Source organism: Pinus tabuliformis, chromosome 8 (assembly GCF_031772625.1).
Source record: "Pinus tabuliformis cultivar Carrire ecotype Pingquan chromosome 8, CPIR1, whole genome shotgun sequence".
In the NCBI taxonomy this organism is placed as follows: domain Eukaryota; kingdom Viridiplantae; phylum Streptophyta; class Pinopsida; order Pinales; family Pinaceae; genus Pinus; species Pinus tabuliformis.
Genome location: NC_142294.1, coordinates 1,630,555,894 through 1,630,568,409, shown reverse-complemented (window position 1 = coordinate 1,630,568,409; position 12,516 = coordinate 1,630,555,894). Strand labels below are relative to the sequence as shown.

The window sequence follows — 12,516 nt, the reverse complement described above, 5'->3', positions numbered from 1 at the left end:
TCACAATTTAATTCAAGGACAAATTAAATTGGAATATTCTTGTTGCCATATTTCAACACACATGTGGAATCCATAAAGCTTCACGAACATTGGAAACACTATGGGGAAGTTCTTGGGGGTGGATTATTATTTCAGGGAGACTAAGCACTGGTCGGTGGCAAGAATACTGGTTTGCCTAGATCTGAGGTCAAAGCTGTACCAAACCATGAATATGGGGGAAGCTATTGAGTGGTTAGTGAATATTGACTACGAAGGGATTTCGTTCAATTGTAATAGGTGCACAAATATGAACAAATTCTGGGTAACTGCACAATGTCTTTCAAAGCTAATCAATTTTAACTTAAGCTAAATAAGAAGCAGAGTAAGTTTGAGGGGGTAGTGGCCTCTGGCTCAAGTATGTAGACCGAGGTGCGGAAGTCGGAGGGGCTGATGGTGGCAAGTGTAGGGATTCAGACTGATTCGGTTGAAGTTGTCAATGAGCATGGGAATGGAGTTTTGGAGACAGGTGGTGTGGAGGTTTTTGGTGAGCTCGGGATTGGGGGAATGGAAATAGGTGGGGCGGAGGCTATGAATTCAAGTGATTCGAAGATGAGGCCATATATCGAGGAGGCTACGAACATGGACATTTAGCTTGAGGATGGAATCATCCTACAGGGTACATCTCTCCCCTTCCCCTTTGTTTCTTTATTTTCTTGTCCTACTTCAGTATTGGGGAAAATTTGGGATGAGACTCTTGATGAACAGAAGGTGGAGGCTATTCAAAACCTTGTTACGTATATATATCGCTTGGGCAAGTCCCATGTCATCTCCTGAATGGATCGGCGGGGTTCTCATCCGCAACCTTATATTTAGACTCTGAGTTCTCTTAGGGTGACAACATTAACACAATTCCTTACAACTTGAGGTCGAGGCAGATCCCCCCTACCTCGGTTGGCTTAATGGGAGGTCTAGGTAAAATCCTTTTCCCTACTTGTTAAGGGAAATGTAGGGGGAGAAAATCCCACATATCATTGGAAAAAGACCGTGCTCGAGAAGATTTAGTTTTAGGTAGACAATCTTCTATTGACAAAACCCTTAGAGCTTTGAAGGCTCAATGTATTTTTTCTTATTGAAAATTCTTTTGTTTAACTGTAGAGCATTATCAAGCAATCCCAAAAAACTTGCTTTCAAAAGACTAATCTAGATTGAAGGCCCTGAGGCTATTTTCTTACAAGAAACTCTATGGGAATGGGATCTTATCATAACTTACCTAGAACGAGATTTTCTTGCTGGAAGTTTGTGGGGATGGATGTTAGAGGATGCTTCGGGGGAATGTCGTTGGGGTGGGACACCCATAAAATTTAGATGCACAACTCAAGGAGTGTATTCTTTGGCCTTGGAATGAAATTTTTTTCGATGGAGTTAGATACAAACTTTACTTTCCTCAACATCCATGGACTGAATGAAGAGAGGATATGACTATGGACTGATCTGTTTTAGAAATCAGTATTGCAAAGGAACAATTTAATTCGGAGAGGTGATCTCAATTTTTCTATGGGGGTTGTAGAATCATGGGGAGAGAGGGTTAGGCCAGATGTTCTTTTTGACTACTTAACACACCATTTACACTCTTGAAATATCATTGATCTAGAGGCTATCAAAATCAAACCAACTTGGAGAAATCAAAGGGTTGGGGAGGAAAGGGTGGCTAAACAAATCAATAAGTTTTTGGTAGCAAAAGCCTTGGTGCATAGGTTTGGGTTCATGCGCCAATGGATTGGGATGGGAGGAGAATCATATCACTCTCTGATTCTATTGGAAATCAAGGGACAAAATCAGAAGTCAATAAGACCTTTCAAGATGAATGTCAAATGTCTATAGGATGAAAGTTTCAAAAACATGGTTATCACAAATTGGAGACACATTGTTCAGGGAAATGACGTTCTGCAGCTGAATAATTTGAGGACAATTTAAAGAGGATTAAGATGTTGACAAAGGAATGGGAAGCTAAGAAGCGATTCATGGAGTAGGAGGAACTATTAAAAGTTGAACATCAGTTGGGTTTAGTATTAGATTCAAATGATGAAGGTTTTAGGGATAAAGTCACCAGGGAGGATATGAGCAAACAGATATCCAGGAGAAAGGAAATTCTTGCTATTAGCGAGGGCGAATGGTGTCTAAAAAGAAAAGCAATTTGGCTGGATAAAGGCGATGAAAATACAAAATATTTTCAAGCCTATGCTAAGACTCGAAAAATGGAAGACACAATTTGGAAATTGGAAGATCAATTGGGTAGAGAGGTTTCTAATTTCGAAGGCCTAGTTGCTCTGGGAAAATACCATTTCTTAGATCTTTTCAAAGCTCGTGAAGGCACCTCAATTGCAGAAGTCATTAGAGTGGAAAATTTGTTCCCTAGGTTTGTGGAAGAGGGATACAAGCACACACTCATGAAGGAGGTCTATGAAGAAGAACTTAAAGTTGTCCTTTCAAGCTTCAAGAAGGACAAAATCTTAGGCTCAAATGGGTGGACTATGAAACTATTCATTGAGCTCTTTGACCTATTAGGTGGTGATTTGTTGAAAGTGGTTAATGAGTCAAGAGAGGAGGGAAGAATTCTACCTGCCTTCAATTCAACTTTTATTGCATTAATTCCAAAAGTTGATAATCCCTCCTCCTTTGAGGACTTTTGCCCTATTTCTCTATGCAATTGTGTATACAAAATTATATCTAAGGTGATAGCCCTAAGAATTAATCCCATCCTCTCTAATTCCATTTCCAGTGAAAAATTCAGATTTTTGGAAGGGAGGAAAATCCATGAGGCAATTGGGGTGGCCCAAGAAGGTCTTCATAGTGTAAAAACACAAAAAATCAAAGGTGCAACCATCAAAATCAACCTTTAAAAGTCATGCGGTCAAGTCAATTGGCTCTATGTTTGATTACTCCTAGCTCATGTGGGCTTTAAGGGTCCCTTCATAAACTGGATCATGAGTTGGATGGTGAGAATATATTTTTCTATGCTCATAAATGGAGTGACGTCTTCTTTCTACAAAGAAAAATTGGGGCTCAAACAAGGTTGACCCTTGTCACCCCTTCTCTTCCTGTTGGTTGCTGAAGGACTGAGTAGGATGTTGAAGTCAACCAAGCAAAGAGGATACTTCAAAGGTGTAAGTGTTGCTCGTTCGCTCGTTATAACTCATCTTCTTTTTGTAGATGACATTTTAATTTTTTGTAATGGATCATTAAGAGATTTTCAAACTCTTCATGAAATCCTTGAACTTTTTAGCAAAGTGACTAGCATGGTAATCAATGCAGCAAAATCTACAATTTCTTTTCACAAACTGGAAATTCAAGAAATAAACAATATCAGAATTATCTTCCCCTTTAAGATATCAAACTTTGACTTGGGTCTCAAATACCTAGGGTTTCATTTGAAACCTAATTGCTACAAAATTGAAGATTGGTTTTGGTTGTTAGAAAAATTAGAAAAGAGGTTGTCCCGTTGAAGCCACAAATGGTTGTCAAGAGCCGGTCATTTGGTATTGGTCAAATCAATGTTAGAAACAATCCCTATTTACTAGATTTACTTGGCATGGATTCCAAACGGAGTTTTGTAAAAGGATAAAAGGATTTGTTTTAAATTCCTATCGGAAGGGACATAGGATTCTTATGGTTTACCATGTGTAAAATGTCCAATGATTGCAATTCCAAAGCTCCTAGGGAGGCGGGGCTTAAAAAACATTTTCTTGTTCTCTAGAGCTCTAGCAGAAAAATCCAGGGGGAGACTCCTTACTACAAAAACCTATGAAGTAATGTTGTTACCCAAAAGTACATCAAACCATATTCCCTAGAGGACTGGATCAGGAGTCTGAATAAATCAAGAGGAAATATCTCAATATTTTGGAGATATGTGTTAAATTCGTTTGATTTAACTGCTTCTGGGCAAGCTTGGAAAATCAGGAGTGGGCATAGAGTTTGTTTGGGTTATGATCCATGGTCGAGGAGTGAGGAAGGAAATATCCTATTTTAAAATCTCATAGACCATCTCCGCAATGAAGGCTATATAAGACTCAACCAAATTGTAATCCCACATCAACTAATTTGTGGATTCAAGGATGGCTTTCAATCATTGACTTGAACATTTTGGGAGGACTTTAGGAAGAATGGAGGTAATATGTTGATGCTCTATCTAGGGCTCATATTAGATTAAATCACTGTGAAGGTGAGCTCGTTTGCTATTCTTCCCCACATGACATTTATATGCCAAAGCTGGGCTATATTTTTCTGAATGTTCTGGCCCAAATGGTTGAACCAGAGTTGTGGTGGCATGTGGAAGGCTAGATGTCCTCTGGAGGATAAGCTTTTGGGATGGTGCATCATGGAAAACAAGGTTCCTAGCTGGGAGGTGATGCAATGTAGATATGTTATCAGTTTGGGTTGGTGTTCTTTGTGCAAAGGGTTTAATGAAACAATTGATCATCTCTTCGTGTCTTGTTCCTTCACACAACATGTGGAATGATTGCGGGACGAGTCTAGGTTTACAATATAGATGGGAGGGGCTAAATTTCGTAAAATTTTGTAAAGTTGGCTTCAGGACTGGATGAATAGAGTTATCAGTTCCCTTACCTTATTGTCAGTTGGAGTGTGTGGATCATGGGGAATAAAGAAATATTCCAGGGCCTCTCATCCTTCCCGGGGAAAATTGCAGCAGAGGGCCTAGCCATAGTTAAGCATTACCCAAAAGTTAAAGACCTCTGAGTTGTTAGGAATGTAATAGAGGAATCACTAGATAAATCCATGCCCTAGGATATTTCAACGAGGATTTCCAAGGGGAAGGGGATCAAGCTGGTGGGGGTTTTGTCCTTAATTTGTCTAAACACCATGTTTTTCAGGTAAAAATCAGAATGGGGACTAGTACAAATAACAAGGTTGAAACTCTTGCTTGGAGATCTTTGATTTCTTTGATATGTGATAGAATACAAATTTATGGTGACTCTTTATTGGTGATAAATTGGGTTAATGTTGTTCAACAATGCATGAACATTCATTTAGTCAACATAGTGGAGGATATTCAAAGTGTAGGTCTTTCTTTTACACACTTCTCTTGCAGGCACATCTACAAGGCAAGAAACAAGGAAGCCGACAAGCTTTCTAAGGAGGACATTCTCCTATATTAGGGGCTCTAGCAGCTAATTGAGATTTGAGGTCCAAACCGCTACCATAGGCCGTACATGGACGAGGCACAAAGAGTATGAGGTATGGTTTTTGTCCCATGCATATAACTCTAGATGTTTGGGACATCAGATGTGATGTTACTAGTTTCAACTTTTCATTTTTTGAGCATTGTCCTTCTCACAGTGGTGTTTTTGGAGATCCTTTTTGTTTCAGAGGAATGGTTCTTATATGTAGTATGTGTATGGACTTGCTTACAGTTTTATGTTGGACTGCAACTATATGTTGTATTTTTTGTGGAAATTCAGAATTGTCTTAGTGACTATAGTGATTTTTTGTAATATCATTATGGGCTTTTACAGTCTTCACCGTGACAAGATGTGGGTAATATCCTTAGGAATGCACTAAACATTTGGTTCATATGCTAAATGTAATTGTGTTTGGAACGTGAATGAAATTACTATTTTTTACTTGGAAAAAGGAATTAAAAACAATTTAGAGAGATAGAGGCATCATCTTTGTCTCGTAACTTCACAATGTTCTTAAAAAGATTTACTTTATAATGTTATCTTTGTAATATAAGAAGATGGAAGGCACAATGTTTCATTGAACATTGGCTTTCCCATATGGGTTTCTAGGTTAAATATTTATGTTCTATTGTGTGTGTCTTGCTATTATAACATGTTTCATATGTTGTAGTGATTAAAGAATTCAAATAACTTGTGTTTTTATTTCTACCAAAATTAAAAAATATTGATAGTAGATTCACTATAAGGATGTTGGGTTTAAATATATTTTACTAAATTGACCATTAGAGCATCCAAGGTACTTTACAAATCAATGCGAGAGAAATTTGATAATGAGCTACAAAGATTTATATATAATGCCAAAGTGAAATTGCGAATAAAAGCAGCATGAAATTACAAAGGAGTTGGTCATTACATGAAGGCCAAGATAAATTTCATTATTCAAGATGTAGGGAGTATTTTGGCCCTTATGAGGTGAGATAAGATGTTTATTTTATGCTAAAAAGATTCTCAAACTGGTTGAAGCTTTGAGAGAAATGATAAAGTTAATATTTTAATAGAAATACAACAATTTATGGAGGTTGCTAAGCATTTCATGCTTTTTAAAATAGGTGCAAAGAGGCAAAGCTATGGGATTGGAAGACCACCCAAACTCTTTTTGGGCTTTTAGAGATTATGGTGGTTCTTTATGATCGTGAACTGTGGGCCAGTAGTACATCTAACTTACAGTGGAAGCAAATTGGGAAAATTCAGAAACACTTGATTACAAACAAGTTCAAAATTCAGTTCCTAATGATATTTTGCTAAGTGAAATGGGGGTTGCTCCTATTTAAGCAATCGCTATGGTGAGACTCATAAGATATTTAAAAGTTTGAGCAAATGGAAGAGGGCATATGGTCTAAGGTTGTCTTCAAATGACATATTGTGCAAAAAAATAAGACTTCGATGTGACAAAATAACAAATAGTTTGAGATATTTACTTGAACATGTGCCCCACAAATAGTAAAGAGATAAAGACTTTTGTTATGGATAAGTTCCATAGGCATACTTGAGATAAAAAGTTAGAGAGAGAGAAAATATTATATTGAAGAGTTGAGTCTCATTCGTAATCATCATCACAAAATGTACATAGGTGTCAATATCTCATGGAGAGCCAAAATTATTTTTGCTTACTTAAGAACTAACTCTCATCAACTCTGTTGTGAAACTAGACGCTAGAAAAGACCAAAAGAAGTTTGAGGGGAAAGAGTGTATTTTTCGCACTTCTGGAAAAGTGGAAACATAAAAGCATATCATTTTAGAGTGTGGCGCAGGACGGTAGAAAAGACCAAAAAAAATTTGAGGGGAAAGAGTGTATTTTTTGCACTTCTAGAAAAGTGGAAACATAAAAGTATATCATTTTAGAGTGTGAGGCATTCAAGGACAGTAGGGACATTTATGTAAATATCTTGACAACTAACTCTTGGGATAATTTATTTAGCGAAAAGACCATTGAAAAATTAAGAGTGCTCATTGTCACATTGCATAGGAAAAATGTTGAATGCAGAAATCACATTATAAGGCAATCTATCCCATATACTATCTTTAACCTCGTAGATCATCATCTTCATCATAGATCAACAAACCTAAGAGAGATTAAAGATCACGAGGCTTGTGAAAAGGAAATGATCAATTTACATTTCATAAATACAATCTCTGCTTAACTTTTTATATCTCTAAAGAATTACCAATTATAATAAAATAAAAATCAATAATTATTTGATTTCTTTTAACCATTTTAATATTTATATTAATAAATTATGTAAAATTCACATACTAATAAATTAAATAATTATGTAAAATTCACAAATCTAGACAATGGAATTTTTTAAAAATAATAAAAATCAAAATAAGTCAATAAAATGCATTTAGAAACAAAAGTCCTCCTCCCCATCCATAGTTTATGAATCAAATCTGGTATGTTGGTCTGCAAGCCAGATGGCTCAACCAGATCCGTTACAGACCTGAATTCATTTTCTACAATAACCAGAATTAAGAAGTAAATGTATTATTTTTCAGCAAAGATTTCCTCCAAATCATTTTCCATGTCGTTGTTCAGCCATTTATAGGCTTCATCCATGAACGAAGGGCTCAATCTGATCATCAGAACGCAGAATTCATGTTCATTCAGAACCCCATCGCCGTCCAAATCCCCCTCCTGCATCATCGCCCGCAGCTCTGAATCTGTCAGGGAATCCAACCCTAACAGACCTGAATTCCTCTTCAAGCTCTCCAAAGTTATCAGGCCCAGCCGTGGATCTGCCAGAAGACGGAACCCGTTACAAAGCTCCGCCATGAATTCGCGCTCTCCCAAATTCTGCGCCATAATTGGCAGGAAATCCTCGAATTCCGTCATTATTGTGAATGCCGAAACCCTAATCGAAACCCTCAATTGTGTCTTCAACGCAGGCAAAGGGGATTAAAGCTTTAACTGTTGTGAAATAGGGAGGGTTTGCCGTATTAATATAGCCTCCATAGCCGGCCTGCGAGAAGACCAGGTACCGCTAGCCGGCCTGCGAGAAGACCAGGTACCGCGACCCGGCCATGAATTGTGTTCCTGAAGAAATAGTTAGGAAATTGCATGTCCAGAGTTGTCATCTGGTAGTCTTAAAGACCAAGTTGTTTGCAGGGGAATTGGTTTTTCAATTGTGACCACAAGGTTGGGACTTTCGGTGAAGCCGTCACTCGTTGGTTGGATCCGATGACCGTCCAGTGGGGCACATAATTTGAGCTCCGGTCCCAAGAAGGTGGAGCTGGAATGGTTAGGATGAGTCAACGGATGAGCATGGAGACTCTGTGCCAAACCAGAATTCAAATGAAATTCCAACCAAAAAAGAGAGGAGTGTTAATTCAGAATGAAACTTCCAGAAGAAGAAGAGAGACGTGTTAGGGACAAATTTGAAGTACGGTAAAAATGGTCTGTGATGCAGCAGAAGGTGATGGTCAGTGACCTCATTTTTTGGAAGAGATAAAACCCTATCTTGAATCAAGACCGGTTAAACTAAGTTTTATTATAAAGCCGTAGTTTAATTAGCGGGAGGAGATTTTTGTAAATTTAAGTTATAGTTGTTAAACTTCAAAATTTTAGGTGTCCTAGATTTTTTTGACGATGGTGAATCCATTTCCACCATAAAAATACAATTCAAACATTGTGACTCCTATTATAAATTATTAGTTACAAAAATGACAATCATAAAAATAAAATTAATTTATAAAGATTACATTAAAAATCGCTTATAAATAATTATATAGTTAATTATATTAATTAATTAGTGGTTAATTTTTTTTGGTGAAATTATTGTTGGTTTGGTTAGTTTAATTAAAAATTTCCTTTTATATTATTTACTATTTTAATCATGATGATTTGGTTGACATTTCAAATTATCTAATGTGGTTCATCCTCACGACAAATGTGAAAAAATCAATCTTTCCAAATGATTAAATGATTAAATAGAAGAGATGCATCTGGGTCCAAAGTTAGCCCGTATGAACTAGCCATTAGGAATTAGCTGTTAGGAATTAGTCACTAGGAATTGGCCAGAAAAATATAATTTTTTTATTAATTTAATTTTTTTATACATATTAAAATAATGTAAAGTCAAAACTAGAATAATTACATATTTTAAAAAGGGGAGGAATTGTTAGTAATATGTCCACAAAATCGTCATGATGTTATTAATCCTAAAGACAATCTCTCATTATCATTATGGATCACAAAAGTCTAAGATCTAACAAAAGTTATATTTTCTACTTAAATCCAAACCACTTCGTGATATGCTTTTTTGTTTGTTTCTTTATTGATTTTTTTTTTGCACTTCCTCTCTTTTCTAGAATGGTATTTTAGGTAAGTTTAATGGTTACACTTTTAGTAATCCAACATAGCAGAGAGATCGAGTGAGAGCCAGTAATATCTATGGTTACAATTTTGACAACCTAACCTATTCATGGTTACAATTTTAACAACCTAATTCAATTAAGGGATATGACCTTATGACCACTTACTTTTAATTCAAAGCACAACATCTTGAACCAACCACTAAACTATGATATTAATTTTTTATATCCTTATTAATTTACAATTATTATGTTAGTGCATAGCAATGACATCTAGTTTCCTCTTGGAGGTATTTCTTATGTTCGTACGAAAAATCAAAGGAGATTTTTTTTGTTTGGGCTAATGTTAACATTAGCCTTTTAGAGAGCCAACATCTTGTGTTCTTGTTCTTATGTTTTTTGTAGTAGTTTGATGAAGTACAAACACATGCATTAATAAGAAGAAGAATATTAAGCTAACAAGGAAAAGTGAAAAGACTCCACAAATTGTTATCAAGTCAAGAAGAATCACACCACACCTAATTGCCCTAGATTCTTCAACATGGTATTAGAGCTAAGGTGACACATCAAGGAAAGGGAAACTCAAGAACACTTATCAAGGAAGGACATCTACAAGGTTGAAGCATCAAGCCTAGAAGTCTCAATCACTTCAAGGACAAGAAGGTCTCCAATCCATCATTCATCAAGGAAGTCTACATAGCAAGAAGAAGAGCCTTACATAAAGGCACCTACAAAGAAGATCAGATCGAAGCAAGACCTACATCAAGCTACAAGTCATCAAGCAAATTTCATCATCAAGCAAGTCCACTTGGAGAAGGCAACTTGAAGAGCATCCAAGGAAGGCAAGCCATCAAGTCTTCAAGGAGGAAGAAAATCGATTACATCTCAAAAATCTATCAAGTAAATATATGTCCCCTTCTGAATATACATCAATGTCTTTTTTCAAGGAAAGAAACAAATTGGTAGGTACCAATAACTTTCTTGCATGGAAGAAGAGGACTGGTCTACTTCTCAAGGAGAATGAACTTCTATAACATATCAAAGGGAATATCACTATACCTGCTAAGGAAAAAACTCAAGCCTTAGCTAAGTACAATAAGGATGAGACAAGAGCACAAAGGGTTCTAATAGAATCAATCAAAGACTCTCTCATTCCTTATGTCTCCAAAATTGAGACATCAAAATAAATTTATGATAAGCTAATAGAGTTATTCTCGGTGTCCACAGCCGGAGAAGTGATATCTCTAAGGAATAAATTGTACAAGATGAAGATATCAAAGGAAGGAGTAGCTCCCTACTTCATGAAGATCTCTGAGGTGAGAGATCAACTTCAAGAGCTTGGGGAAGTCATGTCTAATAGAGAAATGACAACTGTAGTACTCAATGATCTACCTAAGGATTGGGGCAACTTCACATCTAGCATATATGCCAAGAAGGAAGCAACCACACTCAGTGAAATGTGGTCTCTATGCAAAACAAAGGAAACAAGACTCAAAGAAAAGGAAGATGTGGGATCAAAGGAGCAAACATTTGCTACCATGGCCAAGAGAAAGGAAAAAATTGGCAAATTTGGTCCACGAAGAACAAACAACAAAGACATGTCCAAAATCCAATGCTATGGATGCCAAGAATATGGACACTACAAAAGGAATTGTCCTAAGCTTAAGAAGGACAACAACAACAAAAGAAAGAGGGAAGAAGCTCACATGGCTCAAGAGGTGAAAGAAGAAGAAAAGAAGCAAAAGAAGGAAGATCCTCTAGATCTCTACTATGACTAAGTCAAACTCTTTACTTCAAGTCTTCTTTCAGGGTTTTGAGTAGGATAGGAGCATGTAGGAATAACATAAAAATTGCATGGCTAGAAACATCTTCTAGAAATCTAGAAGCATGAAGTACATAAAGTTCTAGACACTAATGAAGAAGTAGCATTTATAATTTGAGTAAAAATGCATAGTTAAAAATATCTTCTAGAATATGGGAGCATGGTAGATATAGCTCAAGATATTCATATAGAAGGAGCATGCCTAGTATAGGACCTCATCCACAATGAAAGAAAATTGATCATGATTAAAAATCTTAGAAGACCTCCATCATCAAAGGAAAAGAAACATTTGCAAGGCAAGGGTCTTTAAGATCCTATGATGGAACCTTCAAAAGAAGGTTCATGAACCAAATCAGATGTCTCATTGGGAATCCCATTCATGGGATTCAAGAAAAGGATGATATGCAGGCAAGCTAAGATGAAGCAAGAAGGGCCACACCAAGGACAACCAAATGAAGCTAAGATGATCAAAGGAGAATCAAGATGAGGTATGTATGCATTAAAGTTTAGTCATGTTATCATTTGTATATTATTGAGTCATGGGGATATTTCTATAACATGATAAAATATGAAAGAATCTCTTTCACCAAGGACATTCTCAAAGGCATGTGCTACATTGCAACGAAGGTCAACAAAAGGATATGCTCACATAAGGAGTATAATATTGCTTACTAAAAAGAAAGAAGAAATGTTGACTAGTCCAGGAAGTAAGAAATGAAAAAGTGCTCTCACAAGGAACATACGGTGGTTGACCAATCTATCTAAGAAGAAGCGAATGAAGAAAGAGATCAAGCACGTGAAGAACACCATGATCACCAGTAATCACTATCTGACAAGATACTTTGAAGATATCTCCTAAAAGAAGGCAGGACAACTTTGACAAAGGAAGGAAGGACCCTTGACACCTATGAAGGCCTTGGAGATATAAAAGATGCAGATAACTGATTCTACTCTACGAAGATGTTGTGATGAAGAAGCCATCCAGAAAAATAAAAAGCAATGTTGAAGCAATATCAGGATGAAGTTGTGATGGGCTACTACGTCGAAGCATGTAGACAAGCAAGTACATCGCAGAATCCATGAGAAGAGTATTCCGAGGCATGGATAGATGACAAATGAGTATCCAGGTGACGAGAAAACCTGATG

The 12,516-nt window shown here is 36.7% G+C and overlaps 1 pseudogene; it reads right to left on the bottom strand.

The window, feature by feature from the left end:
* Positions 1–7,554: 7,554 nt before the first annotated feature.
* LOC149242365 (calcium-binding protein KIC pseudogene) lies at positions 7,555–8,508 on the bottom strand (annotated as a pseudogene).
* Positions 8,509–12,516: the final 4,008 nt, after the last annotated feature.